Source organism: Saccoglossus kowalevskii, chromosome 3 (genome assembly GCF_978046115.1).
Source record: "Saccoglossus kowalevskii chromosome 3, keSacKowa6.1, whole genome shotgun sequence".
NCBI lineage: Eukaryota > Metazoa > Hemichordata > Enteropneusta > Harrimaniidae > Saccoglossus > Saccoglossus kowalevskii.
This window is the reverse complement of record NC_140643.1, coordinates 46,982,071-47,008,320: the sequence shown is the minus strand read 5'-3', so window position 1 is coordinate 47,008,320 and position 26,250 is coordinate 46,982,071. Positions and strand designations below refer to the sequence as shown.

The 26,250-nt window shown below is 38.0% G+C and overlaps 1 protein-coding gene across 1 annotated transcript in view; it reads right to left on the bottom strand.

The window, feature by feature from the left end:
• LOC100372451 (small ribosomal subunit protein mS33-like) overlaps nucleotides 1-24,193 on the bottom strand; it is a 30,278-nt gene extending 6,085 nt beyond the window's left edge. Inside the window, exon 1 of the mRNA XM_002730431.4 lies at nucleotides 24,079-24,193. The gene's annotated coding sequence lies outside the window, so the exon portion shown is untranslated. The remainder of the gene's footprint in view (nucleotides 1-24,078) is intronic.
• Between the last annotated feature and the right edge of the window lie 2,057 nt (nucleotides 24,194-26,250).

Sequence of the window (26,250 nt, the reverse complement as noted above, 5' to 3'; positions counted from 1 at the left end):
GTGCAATTACTGCGCGCCTGGAAGCTGCTGACACCCTGATTCTTTACTCCGCCCCATCCCTTTGATCTGCATTTAGCTCTTCCCATACGCGTGCACTTTCCCGCCTCAGTTTTCACGTAGATATGAGTTGAGCGTACGCTCACTTTTAAAAAGTAAAGCATGGGGACAAACCATCGAATGCTGGTAATGTAATGAGAGCTACGCTCAGTTTAACATGAAGTTGACACAAATTCACGCGAGAGGACTTTTGTTAAAACAAAGCAACCATGTTTAATTAAATATTCACACAGTTTGACCCATATGACCTTGTAAAGAAAAAAGGGGCATCTCAGCTTTCCAAAGATACAAGTTGAGCCTACGCTCACTTTCAAAATTGGGCATGGTGCCAAACAATGTAAATTGAAGTCTTGCGACCCAATTAACACCTCGACCGAGGTGTTACCACATTATTACGTTACAGATTGATGAATGGAGATGTCTGTTTCTGTCACTTGTAGACAACTAACCAGTAGAGTCCCAACAAGTATGGGTGGGATGAGAAGAATTATATATATATTAATAAATTTGTTTCCATGTCCGTTACGGCCAAGTAAATATTGAGTTTTCATTTAATTAAAATATCAGCGTTCAAGTGACTTTGCATAGCTCCGATGTTTTAATAAATATTATTTCGTCACATAGCTACATTTATTTTGTTATTGCACGTCATATTTAATTAAAGTAAGTATACTTTACTGATAAAGATGGAAATACATGTTAGCAGAAAGAGAGTGTACGCTCACTTAAAACTAGACATGAGAAAAAACAATTGAATTACACAGATTGAGGAATACATGCGTGACTCATTTCAAGAAAGCAGAATTATTTTCCGCACACTTTAGTCACCAGTATATGAATGGAGTTTTTAAATGCCGAATACAATATAGTAATTTAGATGCAATGCTGACACCACTAATGCAGTCTCGATCAAATGTGTATTTTACATGTAAATTTATATTTTCATGGGGGTCAGCCAATTGAAGCCAAATGATTCTTACGATCACGAAACGATTCACGCACATTGCTGTAGTGTAAATCTATGAAGGTTGATCCGGACATATGAGCAAATTGGGAATGTTTCATTAATAAAACGTCATTCTTTTATGTGTGCACAACAACTCTTAGTCACTGAGCTTTGTTTACAGACGACAACAAATGAATACACTCTAGACAAAACAAACGCCAGAGTTGCATCTTTATTAACTATTAAATATAATTGTTGCTGATCCTGACATTTATTTTGCGTAAATCAAAATGGTACTCTCAAAAACTTCATGTATTCACTGGCGGACTTATGGTTTCTTAAAATCATACACACGCACTTCTCATTCCATTTTGGTTCTACGCCTACTATTTCATGTAAAAGTGAGCGACATAGTCTCTCATTACCAGACGTGTCCATTTTACAAGGGTTCAAACTGCGTGAATATTTAATTAAATATGGTTGCGTTTGTTTTAACAAACGTCCTCTCATGTGAACATGTATCAACTTCATGTTAAATTGAGTGTAGCTTTCATGACGTTACCAGCATTCCACAGTTTGTCCCCGCGCTTACATTTAAAAGTGAGCGTACGCTCAACTTGTATCTTTGTAAAAACTGAGACGCTCAATTATCGCGCTCAACTACCACCTAGAGACTCATTTGCATACCCTGTATGTTGTGAAGTGTGGAGTCTTTGGATGGCACAGAGGAAAATTCTCGGCTTTTTTTCCCTGCGCGACGCCCCTGGGCCCACACTGTCGAAGGAAGCGACGCCCAGTGCTTCAGCCAAGGAGACCAACAGTGTTCAGCCCGATTGTCATCAGCAGTCTTCAGATTGCGAACGTGATGCGAGGACCGATGGAAGGAGGGAGGGGGGCTCCATCGTGATCAATGCTGACACAGTTCATTCGGGCGAACGGCCAACCAAAAAGGCAAAGACCTCACGTGGAATACTTAAAGCACCCGAGTCAGCCATTGCTTCAAGTTCAACTTCAAGTCCAGCCCCAGTCACTACTCTGTGTCCCGTGACATAACAGGGGGGATCTGATGAAAGCTCAAGTGATGATGAAAACGATACGTACGACGTCGAGCCGCCAGTGCAGAAGTCCTTGGTATGTTTTTATCCACTTCAAAATTATCATTGGTGTAAAGTTACTTTTTTCGATGAACTATAATTATTTAATGCAAGAAAAATTGTATCACCGGTAGTGTATGATTTCTTTATGAATCTGGTTAAACCACAACAAGGCCTAATTCTTGTTTGACATACATGTATTCCAATTGATTTCAATAAACTGTTTCTGGCTTTAATAAGTCTGTAATGACCAAGGTTATTTTATTCATTTTCTTTTGTGACTGTCAGTAACCAAGAACTTTAGTATATGACCTTAAGTATTATTCTTCTAATTTAATACAAACTTTCATTTTATCCTTTTGAGAAAGAAATGAACTACTTCCTTGATTGAAAATTATCAATTTAGCTGATAGATATTTTTGTTTTCTTTTCCTACTTTAGAACACAGTGCCAGCTTCTAGAAAGTATGAGGACTAACGGAAGAGATGCTTCCTGGAGAAGTGTCGGAAAACCTATGACTTCGACTACGAAGCAGAAGTGATGTTCTGCAAAACGTGCAGGGCTGAACCCAGGGTAGCAAAAGACAACTCTCTGTTTCATGGGGTTATGGGAGATAAGATTAGAGTAAAAACTCTCCAAGAGCATAAAAAGATAGTTGCTCATGGACTGTGTGTTGCAGCAAATAAAGCCAGACAGAACCCAGTTCATGCACCGTTACGACATGCTTTACAACACATGGACAATGCAGTTAGAGACAAACTTATCAGTTTGTTCAATACCGCCTATTTTGTGGCGAAGGAGGAGGCTCCCTTTACTCTGTTTCCAAAGCTTGTGGGCCTGCAAGTGAAGAATATTTCCAAGGTTTCTAAGAAGAAAGTTTAGCATTGTATTACATATATGTAATTGTAAATTGTGAAACAAAAAGGAGAATTAACTAGAATTTGTTCTGGTTAATGTGTTTCAGATAACTCCAGGTGCTAAGCTCGAGATGAATTTGGCATGCTGTGAAAGAGGTTTTTCATGTCTTAATCGCATAAAGTCAGATTGGAGAAGTTCATTGAGTAATGAGATGTTGGACTATCTACTTAACATCTCCATCCATGGCCCAGACACTGTAACTTACAATGCAGAGGCTGCTGTTCTGAAGTGGTGGATGAGTGGACAGAGGGAAAGAAGACCACAGTTTATGGACTAGTCCAGAGACTCCACCTACCCCATCTTTGGTCCAAACAGGTAGTTTCAAATATCTGTGTCATTTTGTTATGTAAAATAATAAATCTTACACATTTGAATCTGTGTTGATTTTGAGTTTATTGTAACTGACTGTAGTTTATACAGAAATACTGTACTTTGACTCAACTTTAGTGTTGTTGTACCGTAAAAACTTGATTAGTTTGCGGTAGTAAATATAATTATAAAGTCCACGAATTAATAGCGTAAAAACGGAAATTATTGGTTTTTGGTGCGCGAATTAAAAGAGTACTTTTTGATCGATTCAAAAAGCAGCTGTTTTTATAAATTTATTAGTGATTTGTTTTGTTTTCCAATGAACACGATTACAGACGTTTTTTTAGTGCCTCTGAGACTCGTGGCTAGCGACATTCATGGCGTATAGTCGGGCAGAGAACACGCACTGCGTCAAGGACCACACACCATGTTACACTTGAAATGAAACAGTGAAAAATGGCAAAGGTCACTCTGTACACAAACAAACAATGAACACGTGGCTACAAAGTAGCCGTCTGGCTGCATTGCCTTTTTTTATTTTTCTAGGCATTGCCCGGGCGATGTTATGGCAGATATTACGAGGCCCATCTTGTCTGGAAAAATAACCCTGCGTTGATAAAAATGGTCTCAGAAAATGTTTAGAAAAAACAATGTTTCGCGTTGACCAAATATAATCATGCAAAGTATAAATTCAAAGTGTTTTAATACATTGGTGAGAGGTCGCATCACTAAGGGATGACGTCAAAAGATCGATGTCGGATAAAAAACTTAATTCCTTTAGTTTTTTTCCAAACCCCCCATCCCCCACTGAAACTTAATTGATAAATATTGGTCATGACGTCAGACTACATTCACCATTAAATACAAATCGATAATCGAACAGTAGTATTGCATAGCAGTTGGCTGTCGGGTGGGTGTAAAAGGATTTTACAAATGCACCTCATTTGACGCACAGATTTACACTCGAACCAAACCATTTTTCTGTTTTTTTCCCTTTTCGGTTATTTCTGTCCATGACTGGATAGAAAAAAACGAACTACAAATACTCCAAGATTTTTTTGACTTCATTAAAAAATAAAATCATTTTTGTCGGATGGAAACCTTTTGAGGTCAAAACCCCCCACCCTCAAACTAAAGGAGATAAGTTTTTTATCCGACATAGATCTTTTGACGTCGTCCCTAAGAAGGAAAAGCAAGCCAAAGTCGAAACGGGGTGCATCATGGACATGACACAACACACGCTGCGTCAACTGAGTGATCAGCGACATCATTTTGGGACGCAATTGAACTTCAAGTACGTTTTTGCGAAACGTGTTGCGCGGTGATGCTGACATCAAGTGTGTGTTGACCGAAGTTTGACCCCAAGTCACGCACTGCACTGAACTGGCGCGGTACCTTAGCAACCTCTTTTTCTTTCGTGCCTCGCGCGTCAAACTAGTAAAATTGTTATTATATCCGAAGGTACTGTAATTACGCAACTTGTATGCAACTCTGTACTGGCTTGAATATATTAACTTGAACGTCGTTTACTTAGTGCACTGCTTTTCTAATTACGCAAATTTGTTTACAATATTGTACCGGCTCTGTACTTCGTTATGTATTGCTTTCATGATAATTAGTTTTTTTTTAACTATTGTTAGGGCACTGACCCGGGGTATTGGGTCTATGAATATTTCAATATCAGCGACTTGATAATGCGTTGCATTCATAATAATTACGCAAACATAAACATACCATACGTCAAATTAAATTTTACTATAATATAATAAACTCTGGGCAGCGGACTTAGATCGCATTTTCACGTACATTTCGACTGAACTCTAATAACCACGCGTTTGAATTACGTGCGGCACTGGGCAATGACATCCAGATATTTAATTTCATGCATTGATATTTAAATTCGGGCCACCCAGCTTGACGCAAATCAATATAGTTACTTGTCATTTGTTCGAAAAATCTTTTAACTCTCACAAATACTATGGACGCGAAGAGTTAACTGGGGGTTAAATGAAAAGAAACGTCTTTCTTGGACAAAAAACACATCAGTACAAGATTATGTGTGCAAGGTTAGATTTATAGAAGGTACATGACCGCTTAACACTGTGTTTTTTTACCGAATCCGGTACAATGAAAATGTGACACGAGGTCAATCGCCCGACCAATCAAAAATGTCAATTTACACACCATAGGGCGGTTCACTTAAATGACGTAATAGAATAATGGCGGGCACATGGTCGATGCAACCATGGACGTACGTATATGATGCAACCCTGTGGACCAGCGACGAAAAAGCCCTGTACTAAGCTTTCCATCACGGAAATTCGTAATCGATGTGCTGACCGATGGATATTTATCGACTACGTAATAATCTTGCCCAACATCTGTAGTGTCGTGGGGGAATGATTTTTTTCACGTCAAATCTTTACCGAACCTAAACTGCTTGCTAACTGAAAGGCTGTGATGACGGAGATCATCTGCGATTGCGGCGACACTAAGTAATGATACATGTAACATAAAATTATATGTATATTTTTAATGTCTTCGAGCAATATATATTGAGTTATCCACTTTATTCTGGCCCGTGAATTAATAGGATACAATTTTAAACATGTTTTTGAACGCCGCGAATTAAAAGGATACATTTAAAAATTAGCGTTCAAAAATAAAATGGGTGCGCGAACTAATAGAATCCGTGAATTAATCGAGTTTTTACGGTAATATGCTTCCTATAATGGGACCTCCCATCCTCACTTTGGGACCATTGGAATTTATTTTTGGGAACACTTCTGGAACAATAGGGAAAAAAGTTGATTTCGAGGCCTGAATGATAACAAAGGTAAAAGTCGCAAAAATAAGTTAAGAATTTATAGAATGATAAAACATAATTACGATTTTGAAAAATACCTGGAAGATGGAAACAAGCAGCCTGTCGGCTGAGATAGCTCTGCTGTTAGCAATGCACATTTCAATAAAAGAACAGAAGATATCATTAGAAAATGAACAATATGTATAGTATCAAAGCAATGGGACTTGCTGTTTTCAACAAGAATTCAAAAATATCACTTTTCACCAAAAATGACAAAAATAATCATCAAAATTAAATAATTGAAGATATCACCACGGAATTAACAATCTGAAAGAGGTGCACATCACTTTTTACCCAAAATGACAAAAATATTAAACAAAATTAGAGAATTGAAGATATCATCATGAAATGAACAAATCTGTAAGTGGTCCACATGTAGTACCTATATATGTAATATAAAAGTAATTGGATTTACGGTTTTTAACAAGAAGTCGAAAATTTCACTTTTTACCAAAAACAACAAAAATATTAAGCAAAATTAGAGAATTAAAGATATCATTACAAAATGAACAAATCTGAGAGAGGTCCACATGTAGTACCTATATATGTGATATTAAACCAATTTGACTTGCGGTTTTTAACAAGAAGTCGAAAATATCGCTTTTTACCAAAAATGACAAAAATATTCACCAAAATTAGAGAATTGAAGATATCATTACAAAATGAACAAATCTGAGAGAGGTCCACATGTAGTACCTATATATATAATATCAAAGGAATTGGACTTGCGATTTTTAACGAGAAGTTGAAAATATCACTTTTTACCAAAAATGACAAAAATATTCACCAAAATTAGAGAATTGAAGATATGATCATGAAATGAACAAATCTGAGAGATGTCTACCCATGGTACGTACATTTGTATACACCAAGTATCAAAGCATTCAGGCTTGTAGTTTTCAAGAAGAAGTCGAAAAAGTAAAACATTGACACGGACGACAACGGGCGACGAACAATCACTCATATGATAAGCTCCGCTCGACAAAGTCGACAGCGGAGCTAAAAAACCCATCGCACAGATCTGCTCTAACTAAGCTAAGGATCAGTTCGCACACATTGCAGATTGAGGCAGGAAGATACATCAACCAAACAGTAGAAGAGAGAAAATGCCACTACTGTCAGGAAAAACAAATAGAAGATGAAAGCCATTTTCTATTAAAATGTTCTCTCTAAGCTGATTTAAAAAACAAGTTCCTCCATACCACAAATGTTATTACAACAATTGACAAATCTGATATTGAAAACACTGTAGACATTCTAAAAACAAAAGATATACAATCACTAATTAATTTGGCAAAATATATCTTTGAGTGCTTCAATTTAAGAAATGACACCCATAAACAAAAAATACCAGCTGCTTTATAATTTTTCTGTTTTGTTTTTTTCTAACCATTCCTTGTTCTCAGTTTTTATTTTATTATGTTTTCATTTTGTCTTGCCATTTTGTATGTATCTGAAACTTTATTGTATTTTAAGAATCGAGATCCTGAACAGGATAAGATTTCAATAAAGGCATTATTATTCCTCAGCTCCTGAGAGCGAGGTTATTTGTAGATATGCTGGCGATCGCATCTGTGTTTCCGGAAGTTTTAAATATTATATATCGTGGAATCTGGATGAAATAATGAAAGGGAACTGAAGTGGTATGAAAGGGCAGTAAATGTAGCCAGAATGCAAGGTCAGAATCCCGGGTCAAAATACGTCACAATACATCCATCAAGGTGGTTGCAAAGTGTCAACAACTATGGATGAGGTAAAAGACTTCGTTTGCAGTTTGCGTGAATGGTCAGAGAGAAAAAAACAGGCAAATTCTGTGCTTCAGTATTTGCTACTTTTTTGTGCAATGGAAATTAATACAAGAAATCCTTCTGGTAAACAAAACAACATTGGGACATTTACCTCATTGGCACAGTAATGACGATTTTAGAGGGGTGACTCACTAGAAGTATTTGCCGTGACTCCGGACTTTTCATTCTGGTTTATACAACACTTACTTGTTACTATCAAGAAGGTTTAATGTCTTGTTTGTATTTGCACAATGTGAATGAGGGGTTTATTGTCAAAATATATACAGGTGCTTGTATGCCTATTGGAACTATACAAAATTTGACCAATGCACATCCGTTTCATGTGTTAAAAGAACATTGCGATGTTCTCATGGAATTGTTAAATTACATGTATGGTATCATTCCCAACTGTCACCAAACTCTATGTTTTGACAACTCGTATGAACTTCTGGGACTTGTAATAAGTTTCTGGAAACTGTACAGAAAATCACATATTTTCCTTATTTAGTTGTTCATAGTTTTTCTAAATTTCAGTTTTGTGTGTAAGACAGCTTTGTCCACACAGGATATGTACGGATATGTGTGAGTATGTTTCATGGATTAATAGGCCAATCCTTTGCTTCATACCTAATAGTAACCGCACCCCCGATTTCGGCTTCAGTGTTAAAGAGTTCTCCACAAAAATTGAAAACATGAAAAGTACCTATTACTAATCGCACCCCCAATTCAACAAGACCGTGACCGACTTTGTTTCAACCAGCTGGTACATTGTTCCTAATCCTATTCATTTGTTTCAACAACGTGCCTAAAAATATTCACACCTCTTTATTGTTCAGTAGTGTTAGGATGTCAAACACGCAGTGAAACTGCTTTAAATTTGTTCTTGCGACAACTTTTGTCAATACTCCTTTAATATGAATACGTCCACGTGTCGAAGGTCTTCCACAATGAGCTGTTATCACCGAAAAACTGTTAAATGCTTTTTCAATGCTCAGTTTATCTTTCGAAAACAACTAATTTTTTAATTTAAACAAAAAAGTCATGTCGTTTTTCCACAGAAATCAAAGCCAAAGAATCGCATGACATTATCGGTAAATCTCTTCCGGGTTTCATTCACCATGAAGTCGGTGACCTGTCATTAACATATTCAAATGACTAAGGTAATTTGAACACGTGGGCACCATCCAGCATTTTGATTGGTTAATTAGCGACTTGACCTATTTGGTCAAGTAACGTCTCGTGTGCATTCAAACTACGTGGCGGATGTCGTATTGCATCGATCGTTTACATATGGTACCGAAATAATTTACTTACGGTGAAACTAAGTTGAATTTTACTTGCATTTGATAACAATTCAACGAATTTATTTTTCGTGCGTTATTATAATCACAACTGAGTAATACATGTAATAACACTTTGAAAACAAGTTATTCACTTGTGAGCCGAAGCATGGCCGGATTGTGTTACCATACCCACGGTACCATACTTTTTTAGTGCTTGTTTTTAAATGAAACTCCTGTCAGAATATACTTTCTGTTACGAAGAAAATTAAAATAATAAATGCATATTACACTAAAAATACTGAGTATTTTTTTTCCTGTGAACAGTTTTTTTGTGACGTGACGTGACGCTTACCACTCTTCCCTGACATCTAAATTGGAGTTACGCTTATATTCAAAAGATTGTACGGTGTATTGTTTGTTTTGTGCAAGTGATGTGGGAAAAAATGACCACGCCCATTTAGTGATTGCAATATGTACGTAATAGAAACCGCACCGCACTCCGAACTTGAGCTGTTGAATTTTTTATTTGATACATTGTAATATAAACCGTGGTTTATAATAGGATTTTAACGGTACATCTCTGGAAATATCACTTGCTTTTTATCACCCATATTTTGATATCCCACAATGTATCAATTGCGTATCTGGAAATTCTAACTACTTTTTCGCAAAATTTGACCAGCCTTGCTTCTACCAGTCATTTAAGTCAACTCCCATATTGTCCTTCACAGTGTAGGGTAATGCATATATATTGTAAATTACAAAGAGGTAAACTACAATACATTTACCTTCACATTCCTCTGTATTACATAACAATCTTTGAGCTGAGGCAGTTATGGTTCTACAACCATCACTTATTTTTTAACTGCAAAGCCGAATGCTTCTCAAATCACCCTATACATTCCTTCACAGTAGTATCGTACTCCCAGTCTATGCAACTTCTCAGGACTGTGGGGACTGAATGATCAGCAGAAGGAGGCCAACCTACAGGACTGTACTCAGGGCTAGGTTTGATCATGGAGGTAGGTCTCTTCTCTACCTCAATGGTTTGATCGAGCATCGTGGAGGGTGCAACTTACGCGACCCTGTCAGGCTATATAACACTGTACAATTCTGAAACTTAAAATAATATTACTGACACCATAATTTATGTGTCAAATGTGCATATGGGTGATATGTTATGAAACTTGTGGTATAGAAGGTAAAACTTATAGAAAAATATGCTTTTCCCTGGAAATGTTATGCAATGACCTTTGGTGACCCCTAACGCATGGTTTCAAAAGTTAACCTCCAGCGGAAACTGATTCAGCAGACCACAGGGATAGCCCCGCGTACAGTGCTGTGTGTACGGGGACGCGTTCGGTTGATAGAGTTCCCCACCACAGCCCTGCGTACGTCCATAGACAAAGACCGGGACTTTAAAAAATATCATTTTTTTAATGAAATAACATGCCCAGGTACCAAAAATGATGATTGATCACCAGATATATCCAGAACTCTCAGTTCGGAGTCCAACTGTGAATGAAATCGGCTACTTTGCCCTAAAAAAAAACACATTCTCTTGCGTGAATGAAATTAAAAATGGCGGCGTTTGGTGGATAATTCCTCCAGGGGAGGACGGTCGATTCGTCTCAAATCACATTCGTCCCAAGTCGATTCGTCCCACAAGTTAATTCGTCCCAAAGTCGATTCGTCCCACAAGTTGATTCGTCCCAAAGTCGCTTCATCCCACAAGTCGATTCGTCAGATTTAATGTTAGCCCACTATTAACTCGCCAAATAAGCACAAACACATCCAAACAATGAACTGTTCACGTACACGCAGTGTTCTCCACAAGGGGTTTTAGGTGGGCGGCCCGCCTATCAAGTTTTACGGCCGCCTAGTAACTCTCAACACCCGCCCACCAACGTACATCCAGCTGAAATTATTTGTAAAAAGCTTGCATTGTTCTTTCCAAGCCTAAACAAAAGAGTAGTTGCCCAACCCTTTATTTTGCTATTGTTTCAAGAGTCCAAACATAAACAATGTCCATTGGAAGTCTGCAAGCAGTTATCAAGTGTATTCATGGCAATGTGTCAATCGCCTGAATTCATTGTCATCGACATTGTTGCCACTTATTACTCACGATACGCAACTACAGTGGTTTCAATTTACAGCTGTATTTTTAATAATCGTCTTCCAATCACGAAAGAAAGAATTAAATACGAACGAAATGTATATGCACAGAAAATAAACAAATATATTAGCATATTGCATGTAAACTTGAACAAAAATTAAAATTCTAGCCGTATTTACAACGTTCGCTCGATTTTCATCGTGAAAACAGCATGGAGAAGGCAAACTGGTGACCTTTTGGCCTACCCCATTCAACGACCGTCGATCACCCACCGGTGTTGGCGCTGTAACGATTTAGTATCTAAGTTGCATAGCGGAGCAGCACATTCTGGGTGTTCGTGTACTGAATTCGGAAAGCGGTAATAAACATCAAACATGGCTGCCGGATTAGTTTACCGCGAGTATTTGTAATTGAATAATATTTTAATTATCTTTTCCACATACTTTTTTTTCATTTATCCATTTTTTATGTCTAATCTTTCGAGAACATAGCAGATTCTTTTATTTTGCCGATTGCCAGCATTTTTCTTGAATCCCAAAACAACGTGTGAAAACTCAACATATCGTGACCGTACATGCGTAAATGCATCTTACCGTTTGTCGGCACGGGTGAGTACTGATGCCACAAATAAAAAATGTTATGAGTTTTATTTTGACAAATCGTCCGTTTTGGCGTCGGGTACAAATCACCCTGTATATTTTCTACATTATAACTCGTACTTGCTCTTGGTTACTCGAATTGCATTTCTTGAACGCAGAATAATTTGCGAACATATAAATCACCGATTTCAAACTTTTTGCATTTCGTAAATATTAATAGTGACCAATCTGTTTGTATTTCAAAAAATTGTAACATGTTTCAATTAAATTAAAAAGAGAATAGTAAATAACTTAGTGTGTATTGCATTTCATGACATAAATGCTAGAAAGATGTATGTAAATGACATGCAAATTAATATGCAAATTTATGCTAATTAGGCCACCCACCAGCTATTTTGGATTGTGGAGAACACTGACACGTCATGCACTGGCATGCGTAATTGAGTTATTAGTTAAAAAAAATACAAATACATCTTACGTGCAACGTAGAGTTATTTGTTAATCTATCTTTTTTTATCTTTATTTATTTCAGACTGTCAATCATTTGAAAGTCCATATAAAGCTAGTATGAAAAATAAATAAATAAATGAACAAAAAATATATGTATATAGGTCAGTGTACTTATGGCAACAATAATAGTACAAAGTATTATTCCAATGCTGGAACAAGGCAGACTTCCAACGGACATCAGAGTTACATAAGCTCACCAAAAGACTGTTATCAGAGGTGTATATATGCTCTCTAAATTTAAATACAAGATTTCTAAAAATTTCATAGAAAGACTTGACATGATTGTATACAAACATGTGATTTACACTATAATCACGTGGGTAATGAAAAAAGCGGCGAAACAAGTTATTATAAAATACACGCAAAGCATTAAGGTTCGACTTCTGAAAGGAGCACCATAGTTGACAGCAGAAAAAGTTATAACAAAAAGTTTTAAATAACAAAAGTTTGACCTCATAGCTACATTTTGAAAATTTCCGTAATAGAAGATTAGCCCTGATGCAAAATAGACGTTTCTGATGATCCATATCAGTGTTATCCTTCAAATCACTAGTAAGCTTGTGACCAAGATATGTAAATTGGTCAACAAGTTCCATTGGCTGTCCCGACAAATATACTGGTGGTATTTTGAAAACACTGTGTCGACTATAAAAACACATACATTTAGATTTAGTGACATTATATGTGATATGATCATACGCAAAGCGACCACATATTTCCAAAAGTCGTCTTAACCCCTTAATAGAGGGCGATAGCACACACATATCATCAGCATAACTGAGATTGTTGAACAACTTATCACCAACTAGACACCCACTCGGAGTGTCATTCAGTTGGATATTCAGATTATTAATATATACATTAAATAACATAGGGGACATAACACCGCCTTGGCGTACTCCGTTAGATACACAGAATAAACGGGATATAGCATTCCCCCATTTAACACAATATTTTTGATGTTGATACCAATTCATTAAAAAGCGAACTATATATATAGGTACATTACGTTCAGTCAATTTGTAAAATAGCGTCCAGTGATTGACTCTGTCAAATGCCTTTGAAACGTCAAGGAAACAGACAAACACGTGACTACCGAGCGAATTATAATGACGTATTGCTTCTTTTAATAGAAATACACACAGATCCGTTGAATGTTTTTTCCTAAATCCTAACTGATTGTCAGTTAAAAGAATAAACTCCTGGCATCTAGACATCATTATATGCTCAACAATTTTGGAGATGATGGTGGTTATCGCAATCGGGCGATAATTATCTAAACTAGTCACATCACCAGCTTTATTCTTAATTAGTGGCACAATAACAACTTTTATCATGTTATCCGGAACAGAGCCATGACAAAACATTGCAGAAATACACATGGCTAGGTGCAGATTAAGTGCAGGACCAGCAAATTTAAAATGCCCGGCACTAAGACAATCCGAACCACATGATTTACCCAAATCTAAGTAGTGCACGATACTAGAAATTTCCTCCTTCGAGACATATGGTGTACTTTCTGTAGAACCATTAACATAATCGTACACTTTACTGCGAAGTTTAACATCAGAAACAGAGTTAAGAAGGGCTTCAAAATGATTAGCCCACGTATTAGCAATGTTGCCCACGAGCCATTAACAGTAGCTGAAAGTGGAGACTTAGTGGACGCAGTACCTTTTTTCCAAAACATACGATGATTTTTATTTAGCAATGCTTCAGCGAGTTTGTCAGCTTTACACTTAGCCTGATTATTTTTGCATATCCGTAGGGCATGCTTAAATTTCATTCTAGAAGTACGCATCAAGTGATATGACACACCTCGTCTTGGACTGCCCAAGTTACGCCACTCCAAAAAGTAACCACGGGCAACGCCGTGAGCATCCTTGACTAGCTCGTTCCATCCCGCAATCATATTGTATATCCAAAGAGGGTTTGAACTCCAAATGCTGCACCTGAAGCATTTGTAAGTGCATCAACGATTTCGTCATAATATTGACTTATCATAGTATTATGTTCGTCATGTGTACAGTTTTGTGATTCACAAATAATAGCGTCAACAGGAATAACTATATTTTTTAAATACCTAACAGTGAGCTCAGAGAATTTAGTAAGCTTCGCCGTTGGTACTTTCGACCTATTAATTGGCGCATACGTAGTGGAATTTGGATCGTAGGAGGGTTCTCTCTCAGTGGCGACCAACTTATCGATTTGGCAAGTCACAGATAATGGTAAATGGTCCGAAGCAATATGATCATATAAAATATTTATATCTACAATGGAGCAATGCGCATTAATCGTTGAGACACAATGGTCCAGCCATGATGTAGTTTGATGTGCATCACTAATATATGTAAAATTATTATCAGATTGACCAATAAATTCAATATCTGATAAAATGAAGTTAGTATTAATACACTGTTCCTTAAGCTCCTTGCCAAATTGGGATTTCATGTCCGCATTCCAGTCTCCCATAATAAATACATTGGATGCGTTTTGTTCCTGGACAATGACATTAATTTTTCCAAGGTAACCAGTGAACTCGTCAAAATTGTCACTGCAGTTAATTGGAAGGTATACACATAGAATGAAAAGCTGAACACATTCAAGTACAAGCTCAGCACCGAGAAGTCTAGAATCATTAAAAGACTTTATTTTAATCGAGTCCTCAAGCGATTTCCTCCATAAGATAGCAGTTCCGCCATATGGGCGGCCGGAAAGTAGTCCAGACCCAGCATCTACTGCCGACACACCATAAGCATGGAAATCTGTATGAATTGATGATAAATAAGCCAAATCTTCATGTAATAGCCAGTGTTCTTGTAAGAGACAAATGTCATGACTTTCACATAATCTATTAACAGTAGGCGCAGTAGATTTAACTGATCTACAATTATAGGATACAATATTAATCGTAGACATTGTATTATATTAATTACGACGTTGAACAAATTTTCTATCATGAGTGATAGAAAGTGTGTTTCAGTTGTTGACACACAAAATGACGAGTACGTATTAAACATGTACCTTGTATCGAGGCGTTCACAACAGATGTCGGTAATATTCATAGAATTCTTAATATAGCTTTTCAGCATATCAATAGTAGTGTCAGGACCTACCGTAGTCTGCTTATAAAGGCGCTCATACGCCTCTGTACAACTGGTATACATGTACCATGATCGGTCTTACGTCTGCCAATGAGAAAATTACGCGATTTCTGAGAACCTTTAACAGCATAACGATTACGTGGATGACTGGGGTTCTTGGTAACACTTTCACGATTTTCACTAGGAGTTAGTTTTCGTAACAGATCGGACTCATAGCAACCATTAGTTCCAAATTCAACCACGTCCGCATAACTTTGGAGTCTACGCTTTTCACGACGTTTATTTCGTACCGTAGTGAAACCATCCACATTTGTTACGCCTGTAGCTTCCTTAGCGACAGCACCATCAACATCTGTGATTATGACACATTCGCTTTCATTATTGGTCACTTGCACACCACTACTTTGGCTTCATACCTCATTAATTTGAGAATTCGCGACAGGTAATTCAGTGTCGTTGTGACAGCTTTAACCAATAGTTTTTCTTTGATTGCACGAAGTTCGTCAAATATATTCCCATGCAATTTAGACATGGAATTCAAACCTTCTTTCAATGCTTCAATGTCATGTTTAGATTGAGTGTTATCTTTTAATAGTAATGATAGGTCAACATGATTATAATCTACAGGTGGTAGCCGCGACAGGTCTTTAGCTACAAAACACGGAATATAATCCGGGTCGATCTCTTGCAACAGAACCAAAATATCTTGTACATTATTCACAGATTTGTTATGCCCTTGTCTGCGAATCAGACGTTTTGAGCTATGATCACCACACAGATCAAACAATAACACCTTAGGCGTACTCTATTTCCGAGTCCGTATAGAAATCAGTGCACAGTTTAGTAATAATATCCATAGCAAGAACATCCATCTTGTTTACAATAAAACACAGCATTTCGCTAATGATTGGAGCAGATGTGAGAGATGCTTCATTATTTTGTGACTTACGGTTATGGTACGTAGAGCCTACGTAGCCATTGTCATTGTCAAGCTATTATCCATTCGTGCATGCCGACCAAACCGTTTTTGATTGCAGTCAGGACATAAATCCAGGTCGCCTTGACTAAAAGTGACATCAGTAGTTGAACCACAATCATTACATCTAGTCTTGCTCATATTTGGAGTATATGTCCAACAACATAACAAATTTCGTACAAAATGTAGATTCTAATGACGAGCATTTTGCAAAAAAAAGTGCTGCATTTAGATGTGAATAGATTCATAAAACATGCAAGATAACAGAAAAATTTAGCTAGTTTTAGTCCAAGTATTTTGTACAGGTGTCTGTCAAAAATGAATGATTCACTGAGACAAATATGAACTGCCTCATTGTGTGACTACTGTATTATATGAAAAGTAAAAAAAAACACCCTTTATGAATAGCTATCATGTTGCAAGCTCTGCTTTGTATGCAAATCAACTTAAATAGTTGGTGTCCAGTGGAGGGAGAAGTCAACAGTACTGTTGCCTCCTGAGAATCTACATCTTCAAACACTGCAATCTTTGAAGTGCGTTTTTAAACTAGTATTATGAAAACTATCATTCTGTTCTAATAGCTGAAACATATTCCTGTGAGTTTTTATTTGTCGAATGAACTGTTTGTCAAATACAGAATACATATATTTTAGAATAATTTTCTTTTTAAAATGTGGATGAAATGTTTTGCTTTTAATGTATTTTTTATGTATTGTTTTTGATTTGATAACTTTGAACTAAACAGATTTTCTATTAGCTTCAGATCTTGATCAAAGTTAGGCACCCAGTTCATAGGAGTGCTTATATTGATTTTCTGACATCTTGTTTTCTGCAAAGATTTTATTGGTAGGTTTAAAAATGTGTATCAGACTGTGCAATCTCTCCATGAGTTGGTTTTGAAACCCAGTATGGGATTCTGAGATACATTACCAAGGATATTATTACAAGATAAATCATTTGCTTCATTGAACACATACAACAATGCATATTTCCACTGAGATCAGTGACCTTTGATGTGTATCACCAGTGATCAGTCAAGTAGAAACAGTCAAAATATTTTATCAGATTTTCTCAATTTTTGCATGATATCTTCATACAGAACACCTGTTGTTCAAACTCAGGGAAGACTTTATACTGATGAATAAGGTGACCAAGTTTGATAAAGTTTGGAATAGAATTAGTAAAGTTATTATGCACACAATAACAATTATTAACCCTTTTCCGGTCAAGTCGGTGAAAAACCGCCGTCAATATGGGTATGCTAGAATTTCCCACTCCAGCTAGCTAACTGGTTAAGTCGTTGAAAAACGGCCTGTTATTTAGGTTGCTCAGACGGTCAAGCGTTTATAATACGTTGTACGGAACCTGATATTTTACACTTGCGAAATTATGGAGGGAGAGAATTTGTTTTCGATTACGCCAAGTCAAATAAATTAACCAAGTAATAAAGAATGTAATTCTATACTCTTGTCTGCTCATTTCACTATTTTACCGTCACAACGCGACGTTTGCGACGACGTAAAAAAACCGCCTTGACCACATTGCAAACTGCAGCATTACAACCGTATTTGAACGACACGATTCACGGTTATAACGGTAGTAACGTATTTTGACCAGCTTGGCAAATAGTCCCGGCACTTAGAATGAATAGCATAACGGATTCCAACGGCTGAGCTTGGAATGTCGGCAATCACCAACGTAAAATGACCGGGACAGCTGGTGGGAAATATTAAAGTCCACGTGATTTCACCGTCTGAGCTAGCATATGCAATTTTATGTGTATGCAAATTGTAACCAATCTGTGTTCGAAAAAATAACATATTTATTTACATAACAATAAATATTCAAATTGTGGGGAGATGCAGTCTTGTGGACATCTGGTCGTTCAGTATAAATATGGCCGAAGAAAGTGAGATAAAGCCCAGACTCGCTGTGTGCCTCCTTTCCGACACATACGTTAATATGCCGTCCTATACAGATAGAAAGTGTTTTATGAAGGCAAGAAGGAAACTGAAGAAAACGCGTCAATCGTGCAGTGGCACGGGGAGTGATAAGTTTGACATTGACACGACAGATTTTTCACCAGCAAAGCGTGGAAAAAGAAAGAAATCCAAAGCAAAGGAAACATTTGACGTCGGTGAGTTACCAGCCGAGCGTACCACGGACACCAGTGATAATAGTCCACTCAAGAAAAGACGTAAAAAGAATAAGAACAAACGCAAGTCGGAGACTGTCTCCTCTGTCAATGAACATGCGATTACAGAAGAAAACCGTTTGAAGGACTGCAGGGGCAAACCAGGAGGCAAACGTAAATCGAAGACGAACCGTAAAGTGGTTGAATCGCCAGCTGCCGACAAAGCAGATGCCGAAGAAACGGAAGTTGGTCACGCTGAAATACAACGTGCCGTCGAAGATGTGATACAATTTTTGCAAGACAATGTTTGCGATTCGGAACCGTCGACATCCGCCACAACTGCCAACGCAGAAAAGCAGGGGCCTGAACATATCGACCCAGCGAGTACGCAACAACACGTCGATGTCACCAAAGAAATGGTACAAGAAAATGTATGCGGTACAGAACAATCAACACTTGCGAGTTTCCCCGAAAAACAAACTATTAAAAAACGTGTTGTGTATGCACACGCATCGCCAATGGACACGCGTGATGATGAACTTGTATTGGACGAAAAAACGGGTGAGCTACGACACAAAATACCAGATGATTTCATAGTTGCAACTGACGACGATACAGATTCAGAAATCGATGAAGATCGTGCTGAGAATGACGATTTTTTAGAGCAACGTTACCCACCTGTACTCGATAGCGACATTGAAATTGAATCCGACACAGAAATTGGTGCTACATTCGATTATGTTGCCTCCGGCACTGGTGAATGGAGAATGGCCACGGAGGAAGACGGCGATATATTTACTATTCCAGTTTTTGAACCCGAACCTGGACCAACTTTCGAACTGCCTTCATATGCTCGTGAGGTGGAATATTTCTACAAATTTATCCCACCAGAACTGATAGAACTGGCTTCTACCGAGACTAATAAATACGCCAAATATCATCAAAAATGCATTGCAAAAAAATTAAATGCCCGCTGGCGTAATACAAATTTCATTGAAATGCAAGCATTCTTTGGTGTGATGATATGTATGGGTGTTGATCACAAATCAGCAATCGACGATTATTGGTCGAGTGACCCCTTTCTGCAGAACATGGGAATTGCATCAGTAATGACTCGGGCCAGATTTCAAATGCTAATGCGTTATTTTCATTTAGCTGATCCAGTAAATGACCCACGGCGGGATCCTGACATTGAACGTCGCCGTCAACGATCAGAGGCCGACCCGTTGTATAAAATCAACCCGTGGCTGAAACCCGTACTCGAAAATTGTCGGCGATACTACCAGATGGGACAGGAAATTTCGATTGATGAGGGTATGATTAGATTCAAGGGACGGTCCAAGTTTAAGCAGAGATTGCCCCACAAACCCGACCGTGATGGCTTCAAAATATGGCAGGTGTGCGACTCGACAACGTCTTACATTGCAAACTTTGAACCATATTTGGGGGTGAAATATAAAACTACAATTGAGGGGAGAAAGAAAGAAACTGGGACAATCAAGAAGACAACACACCGGTTGCTACAGCCCTTCACAGAAAAAAACCATATTCTTTTCTGTGATTCGCTTTTTACGTCAGTTAACACAGCCCTTGAATTACAAGACAAGAAAGTGTACATGGTCGGTAGTTTTAGCAGACGAAATCGGAAAACCATGCCGCCGCAATTAATTCCTGAAGGGAAAAGCAAGAAGCTGAAATTGAAAATTGGTGAAATGAAAGCAGCAACTAGACCGGACGACACTATCAATATTACTGCATACCAGGATGACAGCGCGCAAATATTGATTTTAAATACAGTCTATCCCCCACTGGCTACGTCGGCAGAAGCAGTAGATGACGAGAGACACGTGCCTGTATCGTTACAATGTTACAGACATCACATGGGTGGCGTGGATCGTTCTAACCAAAGGCGAAAATACTATCACACGGGCAGAAAAAACAATCGTTGGTGGATCTACATGGCCTGTTACCTCATAGATGTTGCATTGGTCAATGCTTATGAATGTTTCAAGGCATTGAATCGCACGACTAAAGTAACGCACAAATTCTTCAATATCCGCACAGGTAAACAACTGATTGGTGGACACTCGAGTAGAATTCAAAAATCCATAAGAGAAGTTGGCTCTCTTCCAAGTAACACGTCATTTATTCGTAGTGAAAACATGGATTCGCACGAAATATGCAGACTATCCGGGCGTCAAAAATCGTGTAAGCAGTGCAGCAAGGACGGGAGAAAAACTGCGAGTGGCCGATTATCAGAAACATCAAAAGGATGCCCAATTTGTAAAGTTCACCTTCACGCGGGCGAATGTTTCGCTGCTTTTCATCACAACATGGCACTGAGGGGAAAACGCACCGTGGGAACACAAACACGAAGTACAGAAGAGCAGCCCTCGACATCAGGCAGACGCATGGGAGCAGCCCGCCGGGGTGGACGACTAAGAAAGGCGTACAACAAATAAATTTGGGACTTATTACAGCGTCACGAACTGTACAATAGTTTGAGTTGGTGAAAATACGTTATCGTTAATTTAGTTTCATGCTCAGTCGGTATTTATACGTTTTAATGTCAGGATAGTTCATCGGGTCTAGTCGGTGGAAATACGTTTCTGCGTGAGTATATATACACGCCAAGTCCCTGCAGTTACGTTCTCGCTAGTTCGTTTTATTTCAAGTCGTTAAATATACGTTGAAATATTTAGTTGGTTAATGTGGTCATGTCGGTGAATATACGTTACCGTGTGAAGGTAACCCCGATCAAGTCGTTGCAGTTACGTACTCGTTCGTTTCAGTCTCAGTTTGAGTCGTTAAATATACGTTGTAAGTGTGGACTTACTCATACGGTCAAGTCGGTTAATATACGTTAGAGCTTGAATATAACATCAGTTAAGTCACGGAAAGTACGTTGTAATATGTTACACATGTAGTTCAAGTCGTTGAATATACGTTGCAATTTGAAATGTACGCTAACGGGTCGAGTACGTCAAACACGTTTTCCCCCGTACATGTCCCAAATATCCCCATACTCACGCGTTTTTTTTCTTCTTACTTCGAACTTGCATTCATGTAGTGACCTTGTACTTGCTTGTAATGTGTTTTCAATTAAGCAATATTTATTTCAATGTTTAACACGTGTTTATTGAGACTGTACAAAGGGCAAAACATCGTTACTTAACGACAGTAAAAAATGTGTATTGAAATAAAACGGTGATTTTTTTTATACGAGAAATTGTTGTCCATGGTGGTAATGAAGTGTGTATGCAAACAGATTGCAAAAAATGTGAAAACTGTGGTCGATACAGTCTGTTAACTACGGCCTATTTTTGCAAAAATGTCTGGCAGGATAGCATGCTCAGATGCTGGCTACTGGAGTGCATTGAATCATGACCGTTTTTCAACGACTTAACCTGATAGCGTGAAACTCCCCTGACCGGAAAAGGGTTAACGACGACGACAATGACAACAACAACAACGACAACACCGGACAAAATTTGTCCCTTAATATATAAAAATGGACGAATGTGAATTGGGACGAATGTGAAATGGGACGAATCGACTCGTGGGACGAATGTGAATTGTGACGAATCGACTTGCGGGACGAATGTGTTGGGACAAAAGTGAATTGGGACGAATTGACTGTGAATCTTCCTCCGGTACCTACGCGTTTACGTTTTGTCTGTCTTTACTAGTCGCTTTTTAAAGACATTTCAGTTTCAGATAACTTTGTAATGGTTATTACCGATAACTATCGTCATTTCAATTGATTTTGGCTGGGAAACTACTTATTTTTAACTCCCGGACTTTGTCTATGGAGGTACGCAGCCGGGGGGGGGGGGGGTGGGGGGGTTACTCTATATTAAAACCTTACACCATGTGCGTTCTTCCTAAAAAATAATAGGCCCCTAGGGCTGGCAGCACATTGCCAAACCATGATCAACTCAAACAAGCTATGGCCTAGGGTGGTGTATGGGAGTGGTTGTTGCAAGAGGGGACCTACAGCGGGCACAGCAACCCTGTGAGTTTATTCCTGGAGGCATATTGCAGACATTAGAATTTTAAAGGGGGCCTATTTGCCTCCCGCGCGGGCTCGCTTTAAAAGGTGAAAAACCCCTTTGCCCGCTAAATTTGGAACGCACATGGGGTAGTAATGGCATATAGAGTGATCCTCTCCCCGGGGTACGCAGGGCTGTGGTGGGGACATCTATCAACCTAGACTGTCGACAGTCCCTCTGGCCTTACGTGTGTGTGTGTTTTTTTTTATTATTAATATTAATCAAACGCCGTAGGCGTTTGCGAAATGCCGAAGGCATTTCAAGCGAGGGCCGTAAGGCCCGAGAGACTGTTATAGCCTGCAGAACTGGCCTTGCTATTAATTATGCATGCATCTCGATGACGTAGTAATAATTTGCATATGGGCGGAGTTAAACTGTTATGCAAAGGTCAAATCGCGGGGTTTTTTTATGTCACGCATGACTTTGATCGTCTCGCCGAGTATAGATCGTTTTCTGCCAAGTATTATCCAGAACTACAAGTTGCGAACGCGAGTTATCTAATTTTAAACAAAGGAAGAGCGCATTGGTGTCTCATGATGTACCCCGATTTTCGTGAGTCGGGCTACCTGTTCTTGCATCAGGGCGACCAGTGGCGATGATGGTTCGTCGGCAAAGTCACCGATACTGTCCAGCAGGAATGGCGCCATTTCATAAGTCAGCGACTTGCCACTGCCAGTCGGCGCTGTGAGAAAAACATCTTTCTTCTGCAAATAGCCATCAATGACTTGTCGCTGGATTGGTCGAATACTTTCATACCCAAGTTTCTTCAACGCCAGCGAAACTGCATCGTCACAAGCCATCTTCAAAGCAGTGCACTGAACGAAGTTTATAAACTATTGCGTCGTCTGGTGGCTCAATTTTTTTTACTTCCTGTTGACCTGGGACTGCGTGACTTGTGATTGGTTAGCATTTTTATGACATCACTCTGCCTGTCAATCATGATGGTACGCTACAGGAGAATTTCTCTACAGTGGCGAGTGGTGGCGCAGCAGGCTATAACAGTCTCTCGGGCCTTACGGCCCTCGCTTGAAATGTCTTCGGCATTTCGCAAACGCCTACGGCGTTTGATTAATATTAATATTAATAAAAAAAAAACACACACACGTAAGGCCAGAGGGACTGTCGACAGTCTACTATCAACCGAACGCGTCCCCGTACACACAGGGCTAACCACAGGGAGTGATCAGACAATTATGATCACAATATTACCATGGAGGTCACTTTTGGTCGTCCTCCGGGATAAAGTCGAGTAAACCACAGGGAAAGTACATAACTCTTGAATAACTCATATTTAAAATAACAATATATAAAGCAAATAATAACATACCCGTTATATCCGAACTACAGAATCGATGAAATAGAAATATTATATCATGCCGACAGAGTATTCCCGAAGTAATCTGGGCATGCGCATCTTTGGACGTAGTGCATCTCGGGATTGAAGGTCATAGGTGAAGCAGGGCGGTTGATTATAAATATTGAGAACCTAATTTGGACACCGTACACGTAGTCGGAAAACCTAATTTGGAAATTTGGTATGTAATGTGAAGTAATTTTAGGCTTTATAATCGTGTGTTGTTCTTTATCCTATATTTTCAAAGCAGTACACACATCTGTTGTTCGTCCGTCGATGCGACGAGGACCATCTTACATGTAATAATGTAATGTAATGTTTAAAAAACAAGACGAAAAGCCAACAAATCAAAATCACTTGCTTCAAAATTACGGCTAGGATATGTAAATTTCAGAGGGTTGAAGTCTGAAGAACATGAGCTTAGCCCCTTGCTTAGGGAACTAAATTTGGACATTTTTGGAGGCACTGAAACCTTCCTAAAAAAAACAGTAAAACACCAGTTGTAAAAGGTTACAAATGATTTGGTAAAAACCGTAGACTAAAATTTAAAAAGGGCGGTGGGGGAATCGGTTTTTTAGTTAAGAATAATTTCCAGGTAATAGACGATAATTTATTCCAATCACAGGATGATGATATAGAAAGATTATGGATCAAATTAAAAGTAGGTGAAGGACAAACATTGAGTTTATGTGTGGTATATGTTCCCCCAGAAAATACAAACAAGGATGGGGTTGATGAACTGTACCATGAATTATTTAGTAATATTAGTAATTCTGAAGGATCAAATGATCAGTATCTATTGCTAGGGGATTTTAACGGTAGAATTGGGAATATTTCAGGTGATAAAACTGTAAATAATAATGGAAAAAAATTAATTTCATTAATAAATAATTTTGACCTTTCATTGCTTAACAATAGTGATATTAGCATTGGTAAATGGACGTGGTTTCGCCATACACAACAATCGGTCATAGATTATATGTTAACAAATAACAGCTTTAAGTATAATGTAACAGAGCTGTTTGTAGATGAGGATAGAATATTTGATATCGGTACTGACCACAATATTATGTATGCCACTCTAAACATTCCAACTTTAAAACGAGACCACAAAATAAATAAAACACAAAAATGGGATATAAACAAAAACACTGATTGGAATGAATTTCAAAATGTTTTAACCACCAAGTTATCATCCTTTGATGATACCGTGCGTTTGGCAACTAATACAACAAATAAACAATCAGCATGTGATGAAGTTTGGAACCAGTGGTTAAATAATACAATTGAAACATGTCGTGAGGTTATAGGCAAAAAAATTACATCAAGTACCAGTAGTGCTAAACCATGGTTTGATCAAGAAATTAAAAGTGCAATAAATGAAAGGAAAAAATCAAATAAAAAACACAGAGAGTGGGTTAAAGAAAACAGCAGTTACCATGACAATGAAGGTAAAATATTATGGAATAAATATCTAGAAGATAAAAATAATGTCCAAAATCTTATAAAACAGAAAAAAATTGAAAACAAAGTTAAACAGTGTATTGAGGTTGGTAAATGTGGAGGTAAATCAACTCAAAAGTACTGGTCAATTCTAAAGGGTCCTAAACAAAGAACATATTCTTCAGTTGTTTTTGACCAGGAACATAAATTAATCATCGAAAAAGATAAAGTTAAAAATGTTTTGATAAATTATTGGGAACACTTGGGTGAAAGAAGTCATCAAAATTTGGATGAGAAAGATAGTTTTTTCCAAGAATCAAAAATGTTTGAAAAAAAAGTTTTAGATTCAATAGCCAAGTATGAAGAAGATTCATCACAAAATGTAAATAATATCTCTGTAAAGGATGAACAAATAAATAAAATAATATCAGATCTCAAGAATAATAAAGCTGCAGGGCCAGATGAAATCACCCATGAAATCATCAAAGGTGGTGGCAAAGTAGTGACAGACTCATTAAAATTGATGTTTAATATGTGTCTCCACCTTGAGGTTGTCCCTGTAGATTGGGGAAAAAGCATAATAATACCATTACACAAGAAAGGCAATATAAAAAATCTGAATAACTATCGAGGCATTTCACTCAGCTCAGTTATTGGAAAAATTTATAGTAAAATAGTTGAAAAAGAATTAACCGATTTGGT